Source organism: Pseudophryne corroboree, chromosome 6 (genome assembly GCF_028390025.1).
Source record: "Pseudophryne corroboree isolate aPseCor3 chromosome 6, aPseCor3.hap2, whole genome shotgun sequence".
In the NCBI taxonomy this organism is placed as follows: Eukaryota; Metazoa; Chordata; class Amphibia; order Anura; family Myobatrachidae; genus Pseudophryne; species Pseudophryne corroboree.
The window spans coordinates 426,552,411-426,574,548 of NC_086449.1; the positions used below are offsets into that span (position 1 = coordinate 426,552,411).

The 22,138-nt window shown below is 46.2% G+C and overlaps 1 long non-coding RNA gene across 3 annotated transcripts in view; it reads right to left on the reverse strand.

Annotated features, from left to right (window-relative positions):
* Window positions 1-1,104: 1,104 nt before the first annotated feature.
* LOC134935339 (uncharacterized) overlaps window positions 1,105-22,138 on the reverse strand; it is a 64,632-nt gene continuing 43,598 nt past the window's right edge. For 2 of the 3 annotated variants that reach the window (XR_010180067.1, XR_010180069.1), the window contains one exon: window positions 1,105-2,015. This is a non-coding gene — a long non-coding RNA (uncharacterized LOC134935339). Of the gene's footprint in view, window positions 2,016-12,601; window positions 12,751-22,138 lie in introns of all 3 variants that reach the window. The other variant, XR_010180068.1, reaches the window with a different exon arrangement.

Sequence of the window (22,138 nt, forward strand, 5' to 3'; positions counted from 1 at the left end):
TCATGGCGATGGGACCTAAGTCTAAGCACAGGATGCATTTATGTTTCATATACACCTTATACACACAGCCTGAAGGGAATTTCAGACAATATTTTTAATAACTTTGTACATTAAACAAAGTGTGTGTACATTCACACAATGTATTTATGTTTCATATACACCTTATACATACAGCCTGAAGGTCATTTAATACAATATTTTTAATAACTTTGTGTATTAAACAAAGTTTGTGTACATTGAAACATCAGAAAACAAAGTTTCCACTATCTCACTCTCGCTCAAAAAATTCCGTATGTCGGAATATTCCGTATTTCGGAATATTTGGATATGGGATACTCAACCTGTATATATATATATATATATATATATATACATACACACAAAAAAATATATATATATATATAGAGAGAGAGAGAGAGCAAGAGAGTATATGCTACTTGATAAAGTCTCCCTGTTGTGCAGAGAAATGCATTGAGGAAGCAAAGCACCTGGATACTGTTTTGGTGACTTTTTAACCTTGTACATGTGGATTTACTTCTTACCGATTATCAGCCTCTTTATCATTTGCCTACAGTTGAACCAACTTCAACATCTATCCCCGCACATTGCCATTTTTGATCCAGTGACCCACAGCGCACCCAGCATCAATGCCAAGCAGGGTTTGGCTCTGAGGACACACAGACCACACCTTAGCCACGGTACCTGCGAGGACCCATAATGCACCATCCATCAACACCGCATAAGGTCCGTCAGCGGTCATATGTAGCCCATCTGTTCCCAGCTGCACTGTTGGTCCAGGCAGGCTGCCGGAGGGACATAACAAGTTGAGCTGCTTAAACAGGGGCAGTGGCAACAACAGTGGTTTACCTGGCTCCGCCTTTTACCATTGTTTAGAGCACATTGAGATTGACTATTACACACTACGCTTCCCATATTGAAGCCAGCAATGTAGCTTCAGTCACCAAATGCCTACTTCATATTGTCACTGTCAGTGAACTGTCTTTTATTATATTCATTCATATCATTTAATATCCAATTTCATTATATATAAATACTGTGACTTTATATGAAAATATAAGTTTATATATTCACAAATACCCATGGGAGGTGTGTGAACACTTTTATTGTACCAGCTTTTTCCTTTGTGCAACATTTCGTAATTGTCCACTTTCAGACAGCTAAATGTAGTACAGACTAGATTTTTAGCTGCTGGTCCAATTCTGTGCCCCAGAATGCCGTGCAAACAGCATTCTGGAGCACATGCATCGGACAAAAAGTTAAAATCCAGTGCAAAGTATGGAAATTAAAGCTATACCAATTTAGGTGTATTTTTCATGAAATGATTTAAACATACTTGTTACAAATCGTTCCATTTAGTGCAGCCAGCAGGTCACTTATCTAGTTCACCGCTCCATGCTCCAGCTCTGTGGCAGACCTCCTGTGACTTTGCGTGGCTTCCCAACTGCTGTGACGGTTACTTCCCCCTGTAGTCCCCACCATACCCGCTTGCTTCCACGTGCAACATTTTCACCAGCATCAATGTTGGTTCACATCAGGTGACTGTCCAAGCAGTAACTCAGTCACATGATGCACACTACCAGTTGCCTTCCTGCTAAGGGCATATAGAAGCTATTCTGGCATACATAACTTGCAGTGTACACCTTATTGCACTACTGGCTTCAGTACTCTGGTTCAGTCCCAGTGACTCCAGTATTCTAGTTCAATCCCGGTGACTCCAGTATTCCGGTTCAAACCAGGTGACACTAGTATTCCGTTTCCATTCCGGTAACTCCAGTATTCCGGTTCCATTCCAGTGACTCCAGTATTCCTGTTCTGACTGCCCCATCTGTGCCTTTAGTTGCCAGCAGTTCCATCTTGACCAGCTCATTTATATACTAGTGTGTTCCACTCTCTCTGCATTCCTGTTCTAGCTCATGAGTAGGAATTATATCCAGCCTCCCAGCTTCCATCTACCTGCCTCAGTTTCTGTTCCAGCCAAAGACTCCAGCCCGGTTCTAAAGGTAAACACAGACTTTTAAAAACAATGATATTAACTTAACAAAATAAAACAAAAATTAATGTTTTATATATTTATTTAAAAATAATAATTGTGAGTTAAGTGGTTAAATATTTTTTAAGCCAGTTTGTAATATAAATAATGACTGGAAATACAAAGGCAATACAAGAACAGATCGAGCTGCATTATGAAGTTTTCTAATCTAGCTGAAAGATCAACTGGGGGTCAAGCAAATAATAACTAAAAAATCTTTACCTCTCAGCACTGGTTGAAAATTCTAATACAATACAAACCAGCTGCTGAGTGCTTTTTTCTCATCTGAATTGATGGCCCTCATTCCGAGTTGATCGGTCGCAAGGCGAATTTAGCAGAGTTACACACGCTAAGCCGCCGCCTACTGGGAGTGAATCTTAGCTTCTTAAAATTGCGACCGATGTATTCGCAATATTGCGATTACTAACTACTTAGCAGTTTCAGAGTAGCTTCAGACTTACTCTGCCTGTGCGATCAGTTCAGTGCTTGTCGTTCCTGTTTGACGTCACAAACACACCCAGCGTTCGCCCAGGCACTCCCACCGTTTCTCCGGCCACTCCTGCGTTTTTTCCGGAAACGGTAGCGTTTTCAGCCACACGCCCCTGAAACGCCGTGTTTCCGCCCAGTAACACCCATTTCCTGTCAATCACATTACGATCGCCGGAGCGATGAAAAAGCCGTGAGTAAAATTACTTTCTACATAGTAAAGTTACTTGGCGCAGTCGCAGTGCGAACATTGCGCATGCGTACTAAGCGGATTTTCATTGCGATGCGATGAAAAATACCGAGCGAACAACTCGGAATGAGGGCCGATGTATTTTATGTAACTTGTGTGTTTATGCAACTGTCAAAAACAGATGGATGACATTTACTGTTAAAAAAGAAAAGTAACTTGATGTCTGTTTGCACTTTTATTCTAGTGCATCAACCATTAAATACTGAAAAAAGATATATTTTTTTTAATTAGTCAAGTACATTTTGTGGTTTGTATGTAAATGACGATTCTTTTAAGCTTTTATTCAAGCAATTGTCCATTGATATCCCTCAAGTCTTATATATCTATTGTCTAAGGAGCACTGGAGCAGGAAGAAACATTTTTGCCATGATGTAGATTTGGATGAATTTTACGTCCAAAACGAGGATGTAAAATCTGTCCAAAAATTCCACAATTACAAGGTTATGGTGATTTGTACATACAGTATCTTAAGATACATGCATCTCTGTATACTATATAAAATATGTATGGTGGAGGAAGATACACTTCCAATTGAAAAGCACAACGGATTATGCTGGCACACTATAAGTAAAATGTTAATAAATGATAGGATTTTAATACCTACCGGTAAATCCTTTTCTCTTAGTCCGTAGAGGATGCAGGGGATGCTTCAAGAACCATGGGGTATAGACAGGATCCGCAGGAGACATAGGCACACATTAAGACTTTGATTGGGTGTGAACTGGCTCCTCCCTCTATGCCCCTCTTCCAGACTCCAGTTTAAGTAACTGTGCCCAGGGAGACGGACATTTCGAGGAAATCATTTTTTAGTTAAACCACGGTGAGCATCTTACCAGCTCACACCTCAGTATGTCGCAGAACGTGGTATTCAATAGAACACCAGCCGATGGCATGAAGAATATGCAGCAATACGCTGACAGAAAGCGTAACACAACCTGCGTGTGTAAACACAAGCAATAACAGCACAACGCATGCCATGGCATGAACATCATCAGCAACAGGCTGACTTAAACACAACACACCATGTGTGTAAACATACCCAATGACTGCAGATACAGTACGCACTGGGATGGGCGCCCAGCATCCTCTACGGACTAAGAGAAAAGGATTTACCGGTAGGTATTAAAATAGTATTTTCTCATACGTCCTAGAGGATACTGGGGATGCTTCAAGAACCATGGGGTTTATACCAAAGCTCTAGAACAGGCGGGAGAGTGCGGACGACTCTGCAGCACCGAATGACCAAACAAGAGGTCCTCATCAGCCAGGGTATCAAACTTGTAGAACTTCACAAAGGTGTTTGAACCCGACCAAGTAGCCGCTCGGCAAAGCTGTAATGCCGAGACCCCCCGGGCAGCCGCCCAGGACGAGCCCACCTTTCTGGTAGAATGGGCCTGCACCGATTTTGGTAACGGCAATCCTGCCGTAGAATGAGCCTGCTGAATCGAAGCACAGATCCAGCGCGCAATACTCTGCTTGGAAGCAGGAGCCCCAACCATGTTAGGATCCCATAGGACAACAGAGTCTCTGTTTTCCCAATATGAGCCGTTCTGGCGACATAGATTTTTAAAGCTCTGACCACAGCGAGAGACTTCGATTCCACCAAGGTGTCAGTAGACACTGGCACCACAATAGGCTGGTTTACGTGAAACCACTTCCGGCAGAAATTGCTGACGAGTTCTCAACTCCGCTCTGTCAGCATGGAAGATTAAATAGGGCTTTTGTGAGACAAAGCCGCCAATTCAGATACCCACCTTACGGATGCTAAGGCCAACATCATGACTACTTTCCAAGTAAGAAAATTTTAATGCAACCTTACGTAAAGGTTCAAACCAATGAGATTGCAGGAACTGCAACACCACATTAAGATCCCATGGAGTCACAGGAAGCACAAAGGGAGGTTGGATGTGCAACACACCTTTCAAGAAGGTCTGTATTTCTGGAAGGGAGGCCAATTCCTTCTGAAAGAGAATTGATAAGGCCGAAATTTGTACTTAAATGGAGCCTAACTTTAGGCCCGCATCCACACCTGCTTGCAAAATATGGAGCAACCGCCCCCGCGGAAAATTCGCCGTAGGAGCTTTCTTGGATTCACACCAAGACACATAGTTTCTCCAAATACGGTGGTAATGCTTTGCCGTTACTTCTTTTCTAGCCTGAAGAAGTGTGGGAATGACTTCACTGGGAATACCCTTCCGGGCTAGGATTTGGCGTTCAACCGCCCGGCCATCAAACACAGCAGCGGAAAGTCTTGATACACGCATGGCCCTTGTTGTGACAGGACCTCTTGAAGAGGAAGAGGCCAGGGATCTTCTATGAGCAACTCCTGATCTTATGATCTTTATCCCCTTGGAATGAGTGGAAGTGGAGAGAACACCTAGACCAACTGAAACACCCACGGTGTCACCAGGGCGACCACCTCTATTACCTGAGGGTCCCTCGACCTGGAACAATATCTGTGAAGTTTCGTGTTGAGGCGAAACGTCAGCATGTCTATTTGAAGAATTCCCAACGACTGGATACTTCTGCAAAGACCTCTTGATGAAGACCCCACTCTCCCGAATGGAGATCGTGTCTGCTGAGGAAATCTGTTTCCCAGTAGTGTACACCCGAAATGAAGATCGCTGACAGAGCGTTTACATGCCTTTCCGCCCCGGAAGAAAACCTTGTGGCTTCTGCCATTTCCGCTCTGCTCTCCGATCCGCCCTGGCGGTTTACGTACGCCACTGCTGTATGTTGTCCGACTGAAGTAAGATGGGCAGACTACGAACAAGATGTTCCAGATTGTTTTTGTGCAGACCAGCTTCCTGGCTTGACCATTTTTCCTTGGAAATTCGTTTCCCCCTGAATGACTGCTCCCCAGCCCCGGAGACTTGCATCCATGGACACCAGGATCCCATCCTGGATCCCGAACCTTCGTCCCTCTAGGAGATGAGAACTGAGCAGCCACCACAGGAGAGAAATTCTGGTCCTGGAAGATAAGATTATTTTCCGGTGCATGTGCAGGTGAGACCCGGACCACATGTCTAATTGGTCCCGCTAAAAACTCTCTGACATCTAACCTGCTCACTGAATGGCCTCGTAGGCCGCAACTCTTTTTCATCAATGGAATGTATAGATGGATAGACATTGTTGTAGATCTGACTCGACTCTGGATCTTCAAAGCTCTTTCCTTTGGAAGAAACTAACTCTCAACAGTTCTGTATCTAACATCTTATTTAACGCCGACAACCACGTCGTTGGAATCAACCGTGATTCTGGTAAGTTTAGGAGCCAACCACTTTGGTGAAGCTCCGTCAGGAATAAAACAACGTTTTGCACCACTTGTTTCTTGCCCTCCCCGTACGCCGGAGAGCATCCCAGTACAGAGTAATAATGACTCTTTTACTATTAAAGAAAACCAACATACCGCCATCACTCCAGTGAATGGGCACTGACAATCCTGAATAGCAAAACCAGGTAAGTCTAATGCGGAAGAACCGTATTTAGACTCTCTTTCTCCTTAACAGATTGGAGATCCCTGCCCATAGAGATTCCATCTTGTAGTTCAACTTCTCAAGTAGAAATTGTTTAGAATTGTTCTGACAGAGCTTTCCGGCCTCAGAAGCACGAAAAAGCAACGCATACTACTCCCCGTCCAGAGGAGAAATGGAAAGGTTTATTTGAAAAATCAGTGAGGGGAATCGTCTGGAAACTCCAGTATGTCCCCCTTGGGACTCTATTCATTAAACTCACTGATCCATGTCCGTTCCAGGACTGACTGAAGAGTATTAGATGTGGTCCCACCAGTGTGGGCTGCCGCAAGATAGACCCAGCGACATGTGGTGGATGTGGTAGAAACAGAGGATGATTCCTGTTTCTGCGAACTTGAAAAGGTTGCTGACCTCTTACCTTTTCACCTTCCTCTACCTGCAAAGAAAGGGAAAACCGTATCCATTCGGTTGCAATGACTGCATCCTAGAAAAATGCGCCACCAACCGTTGTGAGGGAACATAGGTCAAGAAGGTAGACAGTGGTATCTGCCGAGATCAACTTAACAAAGCCATCCCCAAACCAGGTTTCACCTCCATAGGGAAGATACTCCAGTTCTTCTCGGAGTCAGTCTCAGCATTTCCTTGGTGAATCCACAACGCCCTCCTAGTCGAGACCGTCATGGACGTGGCCCACGAAAACAATAGTCCAATATCCCTTGCAGTCGCACGGCAGTATGCTGTAATGATATAGACATGACTCAACTTAAGTTGCATACAACTACTCCCCCATGCGCATGTAATGCCAGCATAATCAACGTACATGCGGACACATAATTAGAGTATCACATATCTTCCTGCATATGATCCTTCGTGACAGGGCCCCATGTAGACCAGGGGGTGACTCTCACCTTCTATCCATTGAGAAGGACAAACCTTACCTCAACATTCATTATAAATACCTTTATATACATACATACATACATACATGTATACCTTCCAATGCACCTATACACACACATATCTATATCTAAATATATATATATATATACATATATATATATATATATATATCTTTCCTGTCAGGAACAGCAAGGTCCCTAGTGACGTTAATACGTTCCAGTGTGTATGAACAGGTACTGAATGCCAATTTTTGAGGATCTGATCAGGAAACATTATGGTCAACCTAAGAAAGATTTTCAAGTTGATCACAGGGAGTAGTAATTGGGCAAAATAACATTTTTGCGCCCCTGAGGGGTCTCCATAATAGTATCACATCTGTGATCGTGCCACAGACCTATATAATCATACTATACATACATATTACATATAGTTATAGATATATCTGATATGCATCATAATATCATGTCCATATCTACCCAGTCAGATATTGTTGGTGCCGACAGGGACACCCCCCACGTCTGTGTCTCCCATATAGTTTTCTCTTGGGAAAAATATACCTCTACTGACATGTTAACATATTTACATGTACACAGTACCATTAGGAGTCGACAGCACCAACACAGTCATTCCCTTTGTGGCAGAGCCCTCAGCCTCAAATATGCCGACACCCGTGTACCAACATTACACTGCCTATAAGGGATAGACCCCAGTACATTCTGTCATGGAAACACAGAAGGAGTTTTACCAGCTCACTTTTCCCAGCGCCCATGATATAGTGTTTTTATTTCACTTTATATTACACCAAACCACTGTGTCGTCCCCCCCCCCCCCCCCCTCGTTTTCCACTCTGATCCATGCAGCAGTGTTTAGGAAGGACCAGCGTCTCTGAGGAGAAAATGGCGCTGGAAAGAGCTGTGAGGGCTAAGCCACGCCCCCTCATCGGCGCACTTCAGACCCGCTCAAATCTATACATTATACTGACGGGGGTCCTATATTTAGTGCCTAGTCACTTTTAATACACATTTTTGCCAGTTTACAACTTTAGTGTTCATGCTGCCCAGGGCCCCCCCACTGCGCCCTGCACCCTGTTAGTGCCGCTGTCTGTGTGGGAGCATGGCGCGCAGCGCGACCGCTGCGGTACCTCAACACTGAAGTCTTCTGCCGTCACTGAAGTCTTCTGATCTTCTCATACTCACCCGGCGTCTGTCTTCTGGCTCTGTGAGGGGGGTGACGGCACGGCTCCGGGAACAAGCAGCTAGGCGTACCAAGTGATCGAACCCTCTGGAGCTAATGGTGTCCAGTAGCCTAAGAAGCAGAGCCGTTGAACTCAGAAGAAGTAGGTCTGCTTCTCTCCCCTCACTCCCACGAAGCAGGGAGCCTGGTGCCAGTAGGTCTCCCTGAAAATAATAAACCTAACAAAGTCTTTTCAGAGAAACTCAGTAGAGCTTCCCTGTGTGTGACCAGTCTCGCTGGGCACAGAATCTAAACTGGAGTCTGGAGGAGGGGCATAGAGGGAGGAGCCAGTTCACACCCAATCAAAGTCTTAAAGTGTGCCTATGTCTCCTGCGGATCCCGTCTATACCCCATGGTTCTTGAAGCATCCCCAGCATCCTCCAGGAGTGGACGTATGAGAAAATAAATTAAAGTATATCTTAAGTTTAAAGTGTATAATGCGCTTCATGAGTATCGAGCAGTAGAGAAAGAGTCATCATCTTAATGATAATAACTTGCATGATAATGTGTGATTTTATTTGTAATAAAACAAGCACTAGCACTCATAGCCTAGTTTGGTAGCGACAATTTTTCAGGCAAACAGTGGGAGTAATTCAGATCTGATCGCTGGGCGGCTAATTTTGCTGTTCTGCGATCAGATAGTCGCTGCCTTCAGGTGGAGTGTAAATTTGCTGTGCAAGTGTGCGATTGCATGTGTATGCTGAGCTGCGAAAATCCACTTTGTGCAGTCTCTGCGCAACCCAGGACTTACTCTTCCAGTGCGATGAGAACAGGCTGATCAGGGCTGGAGCTGACATCAGACACCCTCCCTAAAACTGCTTGGACACGCCTGCGTTTTTCCAGACACTCCCTGTAAATGCTCAGTTGCCACCCACAAACGGCCTTTTCCTGTCAATCACCTTGCGAATGACCATGCAATCGGATTTTTCGCACCAACCCAGTGGCGGATTTACCGCAATGCATCCAAAGCAGACACCTATGGCCCGGTGGGTCCCAGGGGCCCGCAGACAGGGCACAGCTAAATCACTGAGTGCTGACTTGTTTAATGGTCCCAGCAAGCTGTCAGTGAATAGACATGCAGCATGTCCCCATCACAGTCAGAGTCGGATACTACCCTGGCCACACAGTCGGAGTTGCCTTGACAGTGACGCACGTCTGCGGGACCCAGAAGAGGAGGTGAAGCAGGATTTGGAATAGAGTGCTTCCCCTGTCATTAGTGGGTAAGATAATACAAAGAAGATACTTATGACACATATTCTGTGTCATAAGTATCTGCTTTGTATTATACTGACAAATTATACATTAAAAATAGGTTTGGGAGCCGGGGGCGGGTGGGGCCAGGGCCAAGCCGTGGGCATTAAAAGCCCATTGAAAATAACACTAAAAGCAGCACTTGTATAAATGTCATGGTGACAGGGGCGTGCTTTCACTGCACATGAAAGCACGCCCCTGTCAATCAGGCAGATGTGATTGGACAGCAGATCTGTCACTGGATACAGCTGTCCAGTGATGGATCCGCTGTCATCACTGGTTGGGCAGCTGGATGTGCGGCGGAGACGCGGCGGAGGTGCAGGCGTTAGCGGCGGCGGGACACAGTGGGGATAGCTGGCGTGATAGCAGGCCTGGATCCATTTGCAGAGTTCGGCAATGGAGCGGTTCCAATTTCAAAAATGGTGCCGTGCGTCATTTTTTAAATCTAAGATGGCCGCCGCGAGCCAATCACAGCTCACCCCGTCATCCCCCCGCCCCTTGGGGCTGGCCTATAGAAGCCAGTGTGAGGGAGCTGTTGTCAGTCCGCCAGCGGGGAGGGAGCGTGCAAGAGCTTCCAAAGACAGAAGACGCCTGGAAGCCCTGGGGAGGCAACGTCCATGGAAAAGAGCTGCCCAAAGAATGCCGCCCACCCAGATGAAGATAGAAGATGCCGGGAAGCCCTGGGGAGGTGGCAGGCCCTCAGGTGAAGACAGAAGACTCCATAAGTCCTGGGGAAGTGGTGGCCATGGAAAAGAGCTGCCCAAAGGCTGCCGCCCCCCAGGTGAAGACAGAAGATGCCAGGAAGCCCTGGGGAGGTGGCAGGCCCTCAGGTGAAGACAGAAGACTCCATAAGTCCTGGGGAAGTGGTGGCCATGGAAAAGAGCTGCCCAAAGGCTGCCGCCCCCCAGGTGAAGACGCTGTACAATAAACTTTTTAAAATAAATATCTTGTGTTTATTTTAATATTTTCTTTACAGAAGGACTACAGGTGCCAGCGGGCCCTGAATGTCTGGGCATGCAGACATTTGTGGTTCTCCAAGTGCCGGCATGCTGGGGCAGGCTTGCTGGGACCTGTAGGCCACCTGTAAAGAACAATATTATAACATGAACCCCACACCCACCACCACCAGGGGTGCGGGGCATAGCAGCTTTCATCCCAGTGCTGGTTGTTGCTCAGGAGGGGGACCCCATTTATTTTGTCTGGAGTCCCCACTTTCTGAGGAATTCCAGCCCTGGGCTGACTGGTTTGGGGGTGGTTAATGTGATGGCAGGGGGACCACACACTGAGTGTTCTCCCTGCTCTGGCATTAATCCCCCCCCCAGCTGGTTCAGCCTGGTGCTGGTTATGGTTAAGTATGGGGAACCCCTTTCCCATATATATATATATATATATATATATATATATATATATATATATATAGGGGAGGAAGAGACTCATGCAGTGCCTCCTCAACCACTAACCTCACCGCACGTCACTCATAGATATATAGATAGATAGATAGATAGATAGATAGATAGATAGATAGATAGATAGATAGTGTCAAAGTCGAAAAATATTGTAATGCATATACCCTGTACTAACCCCATGCACATGCCCGCTGCGCGTGCACTCAGTCCGCCGTGCGTGCACATATTCGCAATTTGCGTAGGATCGCTCCTGCGATCATGCGCGTGGTATGGGTATTTACGGCTGAGTTTGTGAGCACGTAGAGGGTTATTAGAACATTACATATTTAACCCAAACAGTGCATTTTGTACCCATAGTTCCCCTACACCACATCAGCGAGTATCTACAGTTTAAACAGTTCCAGGTCTAAGGGATTCGCCTTTGCATGATAGGAAGGGTCAGATAAAGGTTGGAAGGTGATGTCTAGTATCCAGCTGTAGGGTATTTTAAGGGTAACATTCCGGTGTTGGTTAGAGAAAGATCGCATGTTCCAGCGTATAGTTATGTGCAAAAGTAGAATATAGATATTAACTGTATTTACTGTATATTATGTATGCAGCGGGAATCCAGAGGATACCACCCACCAGAGCAGTTGGGGAAAGACATCGCCCATCTTTTCAAATCAACCTATGACCTCTCCTGTAATGAAAGGACACATATCTGTGTCCAATGGACAATGAGATTACAGTGACCATTGTATTGTGTATGTATGTTGTGTATAAAAAGCCCATTGTTGCCTGGCCAGTCAGAAGACTCTGAACGCTTTCTATCTGACTAGCGGAGGACCGGCCGGGTTGCGCTTGCGCACATTCTCACGTATGTACATTCTCTGTAGCCATTATTCTGTTTAAATTTATCTTGTTAGCCTGTAGTGTATGATTTGTACTGTTTTACCTTTTGAATAATCCACGGTGGCCTTAGAACCCTGTGGTTTCAACTACAAATCAGTGTTGTGTCCTCACTTTCCTGCAAGGGTTTAAAAGCATATTTAACTGTATAAGGTTTATAAGTATTGATAAGGTGTACGCACTGCGGGTACTTTATACCGTCAGCGCTACTTAAGGTTTAAAGGTATAACATCGTTACAGTACTTTGCTGCTAAGGGTTTAAAGTGTAATCATATCATTGCATTGTAACACTAACAAGGTTTAAAGGTTATCAATTGTGTGTGCACACGCTGTGTCTACTCTGTACACTCAGCGCGGCGTGTGTACGCCAAGTACGTACCACGCGCGGGACTCTGTACGCAAATAGCGTACAAAGTGCGTAGCACGTGTATTCAGTCCAGCGGCCATAGCGGCTCCACGGCAAAAGTGTATCTAGAGGTATAGCTTTATGGTTAAAGATAATATTGACATTATCAATAGATATATTTACCAAATGGGTGCAGCACTCACAGCAGGGGAAAAAATCACGCTATACCATGGATATAGTATACTGTAGCAACGTTTCAATATTGCTACATTTTCTTCAGGACATACAAAAAAACAATGACATGTCACACATAAATACCTGAGCACCTTGTGAAATTGGCATCCCCTGGAAGCAGGACCACACACCCGTCCGGCCGCCTCATCTAGTGACATCAGCACATTCAGCGGCCTCATGCTGGCGCATGTAATAACAGGTTCCAGGAGTGTACACATTACCTAAGTTACCAACTAAAAACAATATTACACTTTTAATAAAGATAAAGATACAAAGTGTCCCTGTTTCAATATAAAATATGCACATGCAAATCTGTAACAAAACGTATCAATGATACTCCTAGGGGAAAATTCAGACCTGATCGGTGCTGTGTGTTTTCGCACAGCAGCAATCAGGCCTGAACTATGCATGCACTGGCGCCGCAGTGTGGTGGCGCATGGCAGACAGCCAACGGCTGCCTTAGCCCTGCGATCACCTAAGCGACTTGTCCTCAGGAACTCTGTATTTCCGCACACACCAAGCCTCCAAATGCCCTTACACGTTTCTTCGCTTAGCAAAGTCTCAGCGGCTACATCAGAAGGATTGGCGTGTGCGGAAATACAGAGTTCCTGAGGACAAGTCGCTGCCTAGTGGGGAGAGGAGACCCGTCACCGCGCTCACTAACTTCAAAACGGGTGAGAGATCAATCGGAGTCTGCCCATTAAAACCCACATTTATTTGGAGCGCCTACTCGGGACTTTGTGCACTTGCAGTTCAATATGATGAGTTGAAATACAATACTCCATGACTTTTGCTAAAAATCATTGCTGCTTATAATATGTTGGAATAGACAGTCAGGTCAGAGGATCTGACTAATTAATCCATCTGAGAGCTCACTAAATAAACAGCCCACAACCTGTTTCTGTTTGGAATATTGACGTATCATCTTTTATTCTTAGCCCAATAATTCAGCTAAAGACGGAACTTTGAAAAGTATTGTTGCCATTTGTAGCAAACAACTGGATATTGGGGGGTCATTCCGAGTTGTTTGCTCACTAGCAGATTTTAGCAGCATTGCACACGCTAGGCTGCTGCCCTCTGGGAGTGTATCTTAGCTTAGCAGAATTGCAAACGAAAGATTAGCAGAATTGCAAATAGAAAATTCTTAGTAGTTTCTGAGTAGCTCCAGACCTACTCACAGATTGTGATCAGTTCAGGCCTTTTCGTTCCTGGTTTGACGTCACAAACACGCCCTGTGTTCGGCCAGCCAATCCCCCGTTTCTCCAGACACTCCCGCGTTTTATCCTGGCACGCCTGCGTTTTTCCGCACACTCCCAGAAAACGGCCAGTTTCCACCCAGAAACACCCACTTCCTGCCAATCACACTCCGATCACTTCAACGAGGAAAATTCTTCGTTCGGACGTGAGTAAATCTACTAAGCTTTGTGCTAAAATACTTCGCGCATGCGCACTGCATATCATGCGCATTTTTGCCTTAATCGCTCCGTTGCGTGGTTGGGGTCTCTTTTTTAATAAGCTGACAGCCCCCAGTAACTTGTTATTTAGGGGCAGGATATATTTATGGACTTGTGTGATCTCTCAGCTGCTGCATCCTGCCATCTATCCCAGGAGATGGTACCTTTTCCCTTGACCCTGTTACATTAAGACTTATGAATCCTTACTCAAAGCACTACAAAAAGCTAAACATTCTCATACTACTAATACAAGGTTTAATTTGCACCATATCCATATAAATTTGGTCAAAAAGTTTGGCTGATCATCAGAAATAGGGTAGCCTTCACACAAACAATAATAATAATATATTGGACATTTTTAATTTTTCTTCACAAATTCTGTATTTGGAATTCCAATTTTAAGTACAGCACTCTATATGGAGGATACATCCAGTTTTTTATGTATCATCATCAGAGCCGGCCCTAGGCATAGGCAAACTAGGCAATTGCCTATGGTATCTGGTATGACTAGGGGCACAAGCAGCTTCTGCTGATTAAAATGATATGTGGCATGCCTATATTCTGTGTGTAGCATTTCGTATGCAGATACAGCCACAGTCGCACACAGTATATAGGCATGCCGCATATCATTTTAATCAGCAGAAGCTGCTTGTGCATCTTAGCCACATAGCAATACAAATAAGATGCACTTTCATCAAAAATAGGCACCCGACATTAGCAGAGCTGCCAGTTGACTCACGCCAGGCACTATATGTGTCATTATGTGTATAAGGGCATTAATAATGTGTAACATATGTGTAAGGGGCACTATGTGTGTCATTATGTGTATAAGGGCACTAATAATGTGCGGCTTATGTGTAAGGGACATTGGGGGTCATTCCGAGTTGATCTCTAGCTGCCGTTGTTCGCAAAAAAATTGGCATTTCTGCACATGCGTATGCACCACAATGCGCACGCGCGACGTACAGATACAAAGACATTTGTGGTTGTGCTCAGGTTCTAGCAAAGTTTTCTTTTACACTGAAGGCCGTAAGAAGATTGACAGGAAGGGGGCATTTCTGGGTGTCAACTGACTGTTTTCAGGGAATGTTTGTAAAAACGCAGGTGTGCAGGAAAAAACGCAGGCGTGGCTGGGCGTTCGCTGGGCAGGTGTATGGCGTCAAATCCGGACCGGAATAGGCTGAAGTGATTGCAAGCACTGAGTAGGTTCAGAGCTACTCAGAAACTGCACAAACTGTCTTTGCAGAGCTCGGCTGCACATGCGTTCGCACTTCTGCTAAGCTAAAATACACTCCCCAGTGGGCGGCAGCATAGCGTTTGCAAGGCTGCTAAAATTAGCTAGCGAGTCATCAACTTGGAATGACCCCCATTATGTGTGTCATTATGTGTATAAGGGCATTAATAATGTGCAGCATATGTGTAAGGGAAATTATGTGGATAAGGGCATTAATAAGGGTTGGCATAATGTGTAAGGCGCATTATGTTTATAAGGACATTAATAATGTGTGTCATATGTGTAAGGGGCATTACTGTGTGGTATTATGTGTATAAATGCATTACCAATGTGTGGCATTATGTGTATAAGGTGCTCTACTGTGTGGCATAACGTATAGAAAGGGCACTACTCGGCAGTCTAATGTGAATAAAGAGCAATATGGTGTGGTGTAATGTGAATAAGGAGCAATCCAGTATGATGTTATGTGAATGAGGGGCACTACTGTGAGGAGCAACGTATATATAAGGTAAAGTGGTACTACTGTGTGATGTAATGTGAATAAGGGACACTATCGCATGATAAATTGTGAATAAAGTTGCACTACTGTTAGGCATAATTTGAATTGGGGGGCACTATTGTGTGGCCATGCCCCTTGCCAGCAAAAACACATACCTTTTTGGGCTGTGCGCTGAATGTGCACACTGTTCTTTTTTAAATTACAGGGGGTAGGGGAAAAAAAATAAGAATTTACTTACCGATAATTCTATTTCTCGTAGTCCGTAGTGGATGCTGGGACTCCGTAAGGACCATGGGGAATAGCGGCTCCGCAGGAGACAGGGCACAAAAGTAAAGCTTTAGGATCAGGTGGTGTGCACTGGCTCCTCCCCCTATGACCCTCCTCCAAGCCTCAGCTAGGATACTGTGCCCGGACGAGCGTACATAATAAGGAAGGATTTTGAATCCCGGGTAAGACTCATACCAGCCACACCAATCACACCATACAACTTGTGATCTGAACCCAGTTAACAGTATGATAAAAACGTAGGAGCCTCTGAAAGATGGCTCACAACAATAAACAACCCGATGTTATTGTAACAATAACTATATACAAGTATTGCAGACAATCCGCACTTGGGATGGGCGCCCAGCATCCACTACGGACTACGAGAAATAGAATTATCGGTAAGTAAATTCTTATTTTCTCTGACGTCCTAAGTGGATGCTGGGACTCTGTAAGGACCATGGGGATTATACCAAAGCTCCCAAACGGGCGGGAGAGTGCGGATGACTCTGCAGCACCGAATGAGAGAACTCCAGGTCCTCCTCAGCCAGGGTATCAAATTTGTAGAATTTAGCAAACGTGTTTGCCCCTGACCAAGTAGCTGCTCGGCAAAGTTGTAAAGCCGAGACCCCTCGGGCAGCCGCCCAAGATGAGCCCACTTTCCTTGTGGAATGGGCTTTAACAGATTTTGGCTGTGGCAGGCCTGCCACAGAGTGTGCAAGCTGAATTGTACTACAAATCCAACGAGCAATCGTCTGCTTAGAAGCAGGAGCACCCAGCTTGTTGGGTGCATACAGGATGAACAGCGAGTCAGATTTTCTGACTCCAGCCGTCCTGGAAACATATATTTTCCGGCCTTGACAACGTCTAGCAACTTGGAGTCCTCCAAGTCCCTAGTAGCCGCAGGCACCACAATAGGTTGGTCAGGTGGACGCTGAAACCACCTTAGGGAGAAACTGAGGACGAGTCCTCAATTCCGCCCTGTCCGAATGGAAAATCAGATAAGGGCTTTTACAGGATAAAGCCGCCAATTCTGACACGCGCCTGGCCCAGGCCAGAGCCAACAGCATGACCACTTTTACCTGTGAGATATTTTAACTCCATAGATTTAAGTGGGTCAAACCAATGTGACTTTTGGGACCCAAAAACTACATTGAGATCCCAAGGTGCCACTGAAGGCACCAAAGGAGACTGTATATGCAGTACCCCTTTTACAAACGTCTGAACTTCAGGGACTGAAGCTAGTTCTTTTTGGAAGAAAATTGACAGAGCCGAAATTTGAACCTTAATGGACCCCAATTTCAGGCCCATAGACACTCCTGTTTGCAGGAAATGTAGGAATCGTCGAATTTCCTCCGTCGGGCCTTACTGGCCTCGCACCACGCAACATATTTTCGCCAAATGCGGTGATAATGTTTTGCGGTTACATCCTTCCTGGCTTTGATCAGGATAGGGATGACTTCATCCGGAATGCCTTTTTCCTTCAGGATCCGGCGTTCAACCGCCATGCCGTCAAACGCAGCCGCGGTAAGTCTTGGAACAGACAGGGTCCTTGCTGGAGCAGGTCCCTTCTTAGAGGTAGAGGCTACGGATCCTCCGTGAGCATCTCTTGAAGTTCCGGTTACCAAGTCCTTCTTGGCCAATCCGGAGCCACGAATATAGTGCTTACTCCTCTCCATCTTATCAATCTCAGTACCTTGGGTATGAGAGGCAGAGGAGGGAACCCATACACTGATTGGTACACCCACGGTGTTACCAGAGCCTTTACAGCTATTGACTGAGGGTCCCTTGACCTGGCGCAATACCTGTCGAGTTTTTCCCAACGGTTTATAATCATGTGGAGGACTTCTGGGTGAAGTTCCCACTCTCCCGGGTGGAGGTCGTGCTGAGGAAATCTGCTTCCCAGTTGTCCACTCCCGGAATGAATACTGTTGACAGTGCTATCACATGGTTTTCCGTCCAGCGAAGAATCCTTGCAGCTTCTGCCATTGCCCTCCTGCTTCTTGTGGCACCCTGTCTGTTTACGCGGGTGACTGCCGTAATGTTGTCCGACTGGATCAACACCGGCTGACCTTGAAGCAGAGGTCTTGCTAAGCTTAGAGCATTGTAAATGGCCCTTAGCTTCAGATATTTATGTGAAGTGATGTCTCCAGGCTTGACCATAAGCCCTGGATATTCCTTCCCTGTGTGACTGCTCCCCAGCCTCGCAGGCTGGCATCCGTGGTCACCAGGACCCAGTCCTGAATGCCGAATCTGCGGCCCTCTAGAAGATGAGCACTCTGCAACCACCACAGGAGGGATACCCCTGTCCTTGGTGACAGGGTTATCCACTGATGCATCTGAAGATGCGACCCGGACCATTTTTCCAGTAGGTCCCACTGGAAAGTCCTTGCGTGGAATCTGCCAAATGGGATTGCTTCGTAGGAAGCCACCATTTTTACACAGAACCCTTGTGCATTGATGCACTGAGACTTGGCTCGGTTTTAGGAGGTTCCTGACTAGCTCGGATAACTCCCTGGCTTTCTCCTCCGGGAGAAACACCTTCTTTCTGGACTGTGTCCAGGATCATCCCTAGGAACAGAAGACAAGTCGTCGGAACCAGCTGCGATTTTGGAATATTGAGAATCCAATCGTGCTGCCGCAACACTACCTGAGATAGTGCTACACTGACCTCCAACTGTTCCCTGGATCAAGTAAAGAATAACTAAAATTCCCTTCCTTCGAAGGAATATCATCATTTCGGTCCTTACTTTAGTAAAGACCCGGGGTGCCGTGGACCATCCCTACGGCAGCGTCTGAACTGATAGTGACAGTTCTGTACCATAACCTGAGGTACCCTTGGTGAGAAGGGTAAATTTTTATTTTTTTATTTTTTTTTGACATGAAGGTAAGCATCCTTGATGTCCCGAGACATCATGTAGTCCCCTTCTTCCAGATTCGCAATCACTGCTCTGAGTGACTCAATCTTGAATTTGAACCTCTGTATTCAAAGATTTTAGATTTAGAATCGGTCTCACCGAGCCGTCTGGCTTCGGTACCACAATAGTGTGGAATAATACCCCGTTTCCTTTTGCAGGAGGGGTACCTTGATTATCACCTGCTGGGAATACAGCTTGTGAATGGCTTCCAAAACTGCCTCCCTGTCAGAGGGAGACGTCGGTAAAACCGACTTTTGGAAACGGCGAGGGGGAGACGTCTCGAATTCCAATTTGTACCCCTGAAATATTACCTGAAGGATCCAGGGGTCTACTTGCGAGTGAGCCCACTGCGCACTGAAATTCATTGAGAACGGGCCCCCACCGTGCCTGAGCTTGTAAAGCCCTAGCATCATACTGAGGGCTTGGCAGAGGCGGGAAAGGGTTTCTGTTCCTGGGAACTGGCTCATCTCTGTAGCCTTTTTCCTCTCCCTCTGTCACGAGCAGAAAAGAGGAACCTTTTGTCCGCTTGCCAACAAAGGACTGCGCCTGATAATACTGCGTCTTATTTTGAGAGGCGACCTGGGGTACAAACGTGGATATCCCAGCTGTTGCCGTGGCCACCAGGTCTGAAAGACCGACCCCAAATGTCCCCTTTTTTAAGACAATACTTCCAAATGCCGTTTGGAATCCGCCTCACCTGACCACTTTACTGGTAGAATTGGACAACGCACTTATACTTGATGCCAGTCGGCAATATTCCGCTGTGCATCTCGCATATATTTTAAATGCTCTATAGGCAATAATATACTGTCCTTATCTAGGATATCAATATTTCCAGTCAGGGAATCCGACCACGCCAACCCAGCACTGCACATCCAGGCTGAGGTGATTGCTGGTCGCAGTATAACACCAGTATGTGTGTAAATACATTTTAGGATACCCTCCTGCTTTCTATCAGCAGGATCCTTAAGGGCGGCCATCTCAGGAGAGGGTAGAGCCCTTGTTCTTACAAGCGTGTGAGCGCCTTATCCCCCCTAGGGGGTGTTTCCCAACGCACCCTAACCTCTGGCGGGAAAAGGTATACTGCCAATAACTTTTTAGAAATTATCAATTGTTATCGGGGGGAAACCCACGCATCATCACACACCTCATTTTATTTCTCAGATTCAGGAAAACTACAGGTAGTTTTTCCTCACCAAACATAATACCCCTTTTTGGTGGTACTCATATTATCAGAAATGTGTAAACATTTTCCCTTGCCTCAATCATGTAACGTGTGGCCCTATTGGAAATCACGGTTGTCTCTTCACCGTCGACACAGGAGTCAGTATCCGTGTCGGCGTCTGTATCTGCCATCTGAGGTAACGGGCGCTTTAGAGCCCCTGACGGCCTATGAGACGTTTGGACAGGCACAAGCTGAGTAGCCGGCTGTCTCATGTCAACCACTGTCTTTTATACAGAGCTGACACTGTCACGTAATTTTCAACAGTACATCCACTCAGGTGTCGACCCCCTAGGGGGTGACATCACTATTACAGACAATCTGCTCCGTCTCCACATCATTTTTCTCCTCATACATGTCGACACAAACGTACCGACACACAGCACACACACAGGGAATGCTCTGATAGAGGACAGGACCCCACTAGCCCTTTGGGGAGACAGAGGGAGAGTTTGCCAGCACACACCAAAGCGCTATAAACTGTATAGGGACAACCTTATAATAAGTGTCTATCCCTTATAGCTGCTTATATATATTTTTAGCCAAATAAGTGCCCCCCTCTCTGTTGTATCCTGTTTCTGTAGTGCAGTGCAGGGGAGAGTCTGGGAGCCTTCCTACCAGCGGAGCTGTGTGGGAAAATGGCGCAGTGTGCTGAGGAGATAGGCCCCGCCTCCTTCTCGGCGGGCTCTTCTCCCGCTTTTATCTGGAAAACTGGCAGGGGTTAAATACATCCATATAGCCCAGGGGCTATATGTGATGTATTTTTTGCCATAGGAGGTATTTACATTGCTGCCCAGGGCGCCCCCCCCCCAGCGCCCTGCACCCTCAGTGACCGCAGTGTGAAGTGTGCTGGGAGCAATGGCGCACAGCTGCAGTGCTGTGCGCTACCTTAATGAAGACAGGAACGTCTTCTGCCGCCGATTTCTGGACCTCTTCACTCTTCAGCATCTGTAAGGGGGCCGGCGGCGCGGCTCCGGGACCCATCCAGGCTGTACCTGTGATCGTCCCTCTGGAGCTAATGTCCAGTAGCCAAGAAGCCCAATCCACTCTGCACGCAGGTGAGTTCGCTTCTTCTCCCCTTAGTCCCTCGATGCAGTGAGCCTGTTGCCAGCAGGTCTCACTGAAAATAAAAAACCTATTTAAACTTTACTTCTAAGCAGCTCAGGAGAGCCACCTAGCCTGCACCCTTCTCGTTCGGGCACAAAAATCTAACTGAGGCTTGGAGGAGGGTCATAGGGGGAGGAGCCAGTGCACACCACCTGATCCTAAAGCTTTACTTTTGTGCCCTGTCTCCTGCGGAGCCGCTATTCCCCATGGTCCTTACGGAGTCCCAGCATCCACTTAGGACGTCAGAGAAAAGAAAAAAGGACTGCTATGGGTGGGGAGGGGGGGGGGGGGGGTGATGGTGCTGGGAAAGGGGTGCAGGGTCAGAGGCGGAACTAGCAGTGGTGCTAGGGGGAACCAGACAAAAATCTTGACTAGGGCATCATATTGGTTAGGGCCGGCTCTGTTCATCATATATTCTAGACACCACTACATCCATTCAACTTGTCTATATTCTAGTAGTTGCAGTTAATTGTAATTAAGGGGAGGCTTGTTCTCATTTGGCTTGCTGATTGGCTCATGCTCCTTTTATCTTCCTGGTCTGCCTCTCACCTGGTGCTGGTCATAGTTTCTGGCTGCAGTGGGAGCCCTTGTCAGTCGATTTTTGTACTAGATTTAGGATTCCTCTGCCTGGTTACCTTGCTAACATCTCCTGCGGAGTTCCTGTGTCCAGCCTTGTGCCAGTTGCACTGTCTATCACTACTGATATTTTGCTGTTCTATCTTATTTTAGCTTCCGTCTATTAATAGCAGTGTTCGGTGTTTATTTTGTGTTCCCCTTCTCTGTGTTACCATTTCCAGTATGCCACCTGCTGGTTCTGAGTGCTCCCTGTTGTGCACGCTCATACTCCCATTGCAGTCTAGACCTTGTTACTCCTGTCTTGTCCTCGTCAACACACTCTAGTCTGACTTCTTTGGATCTCCCCA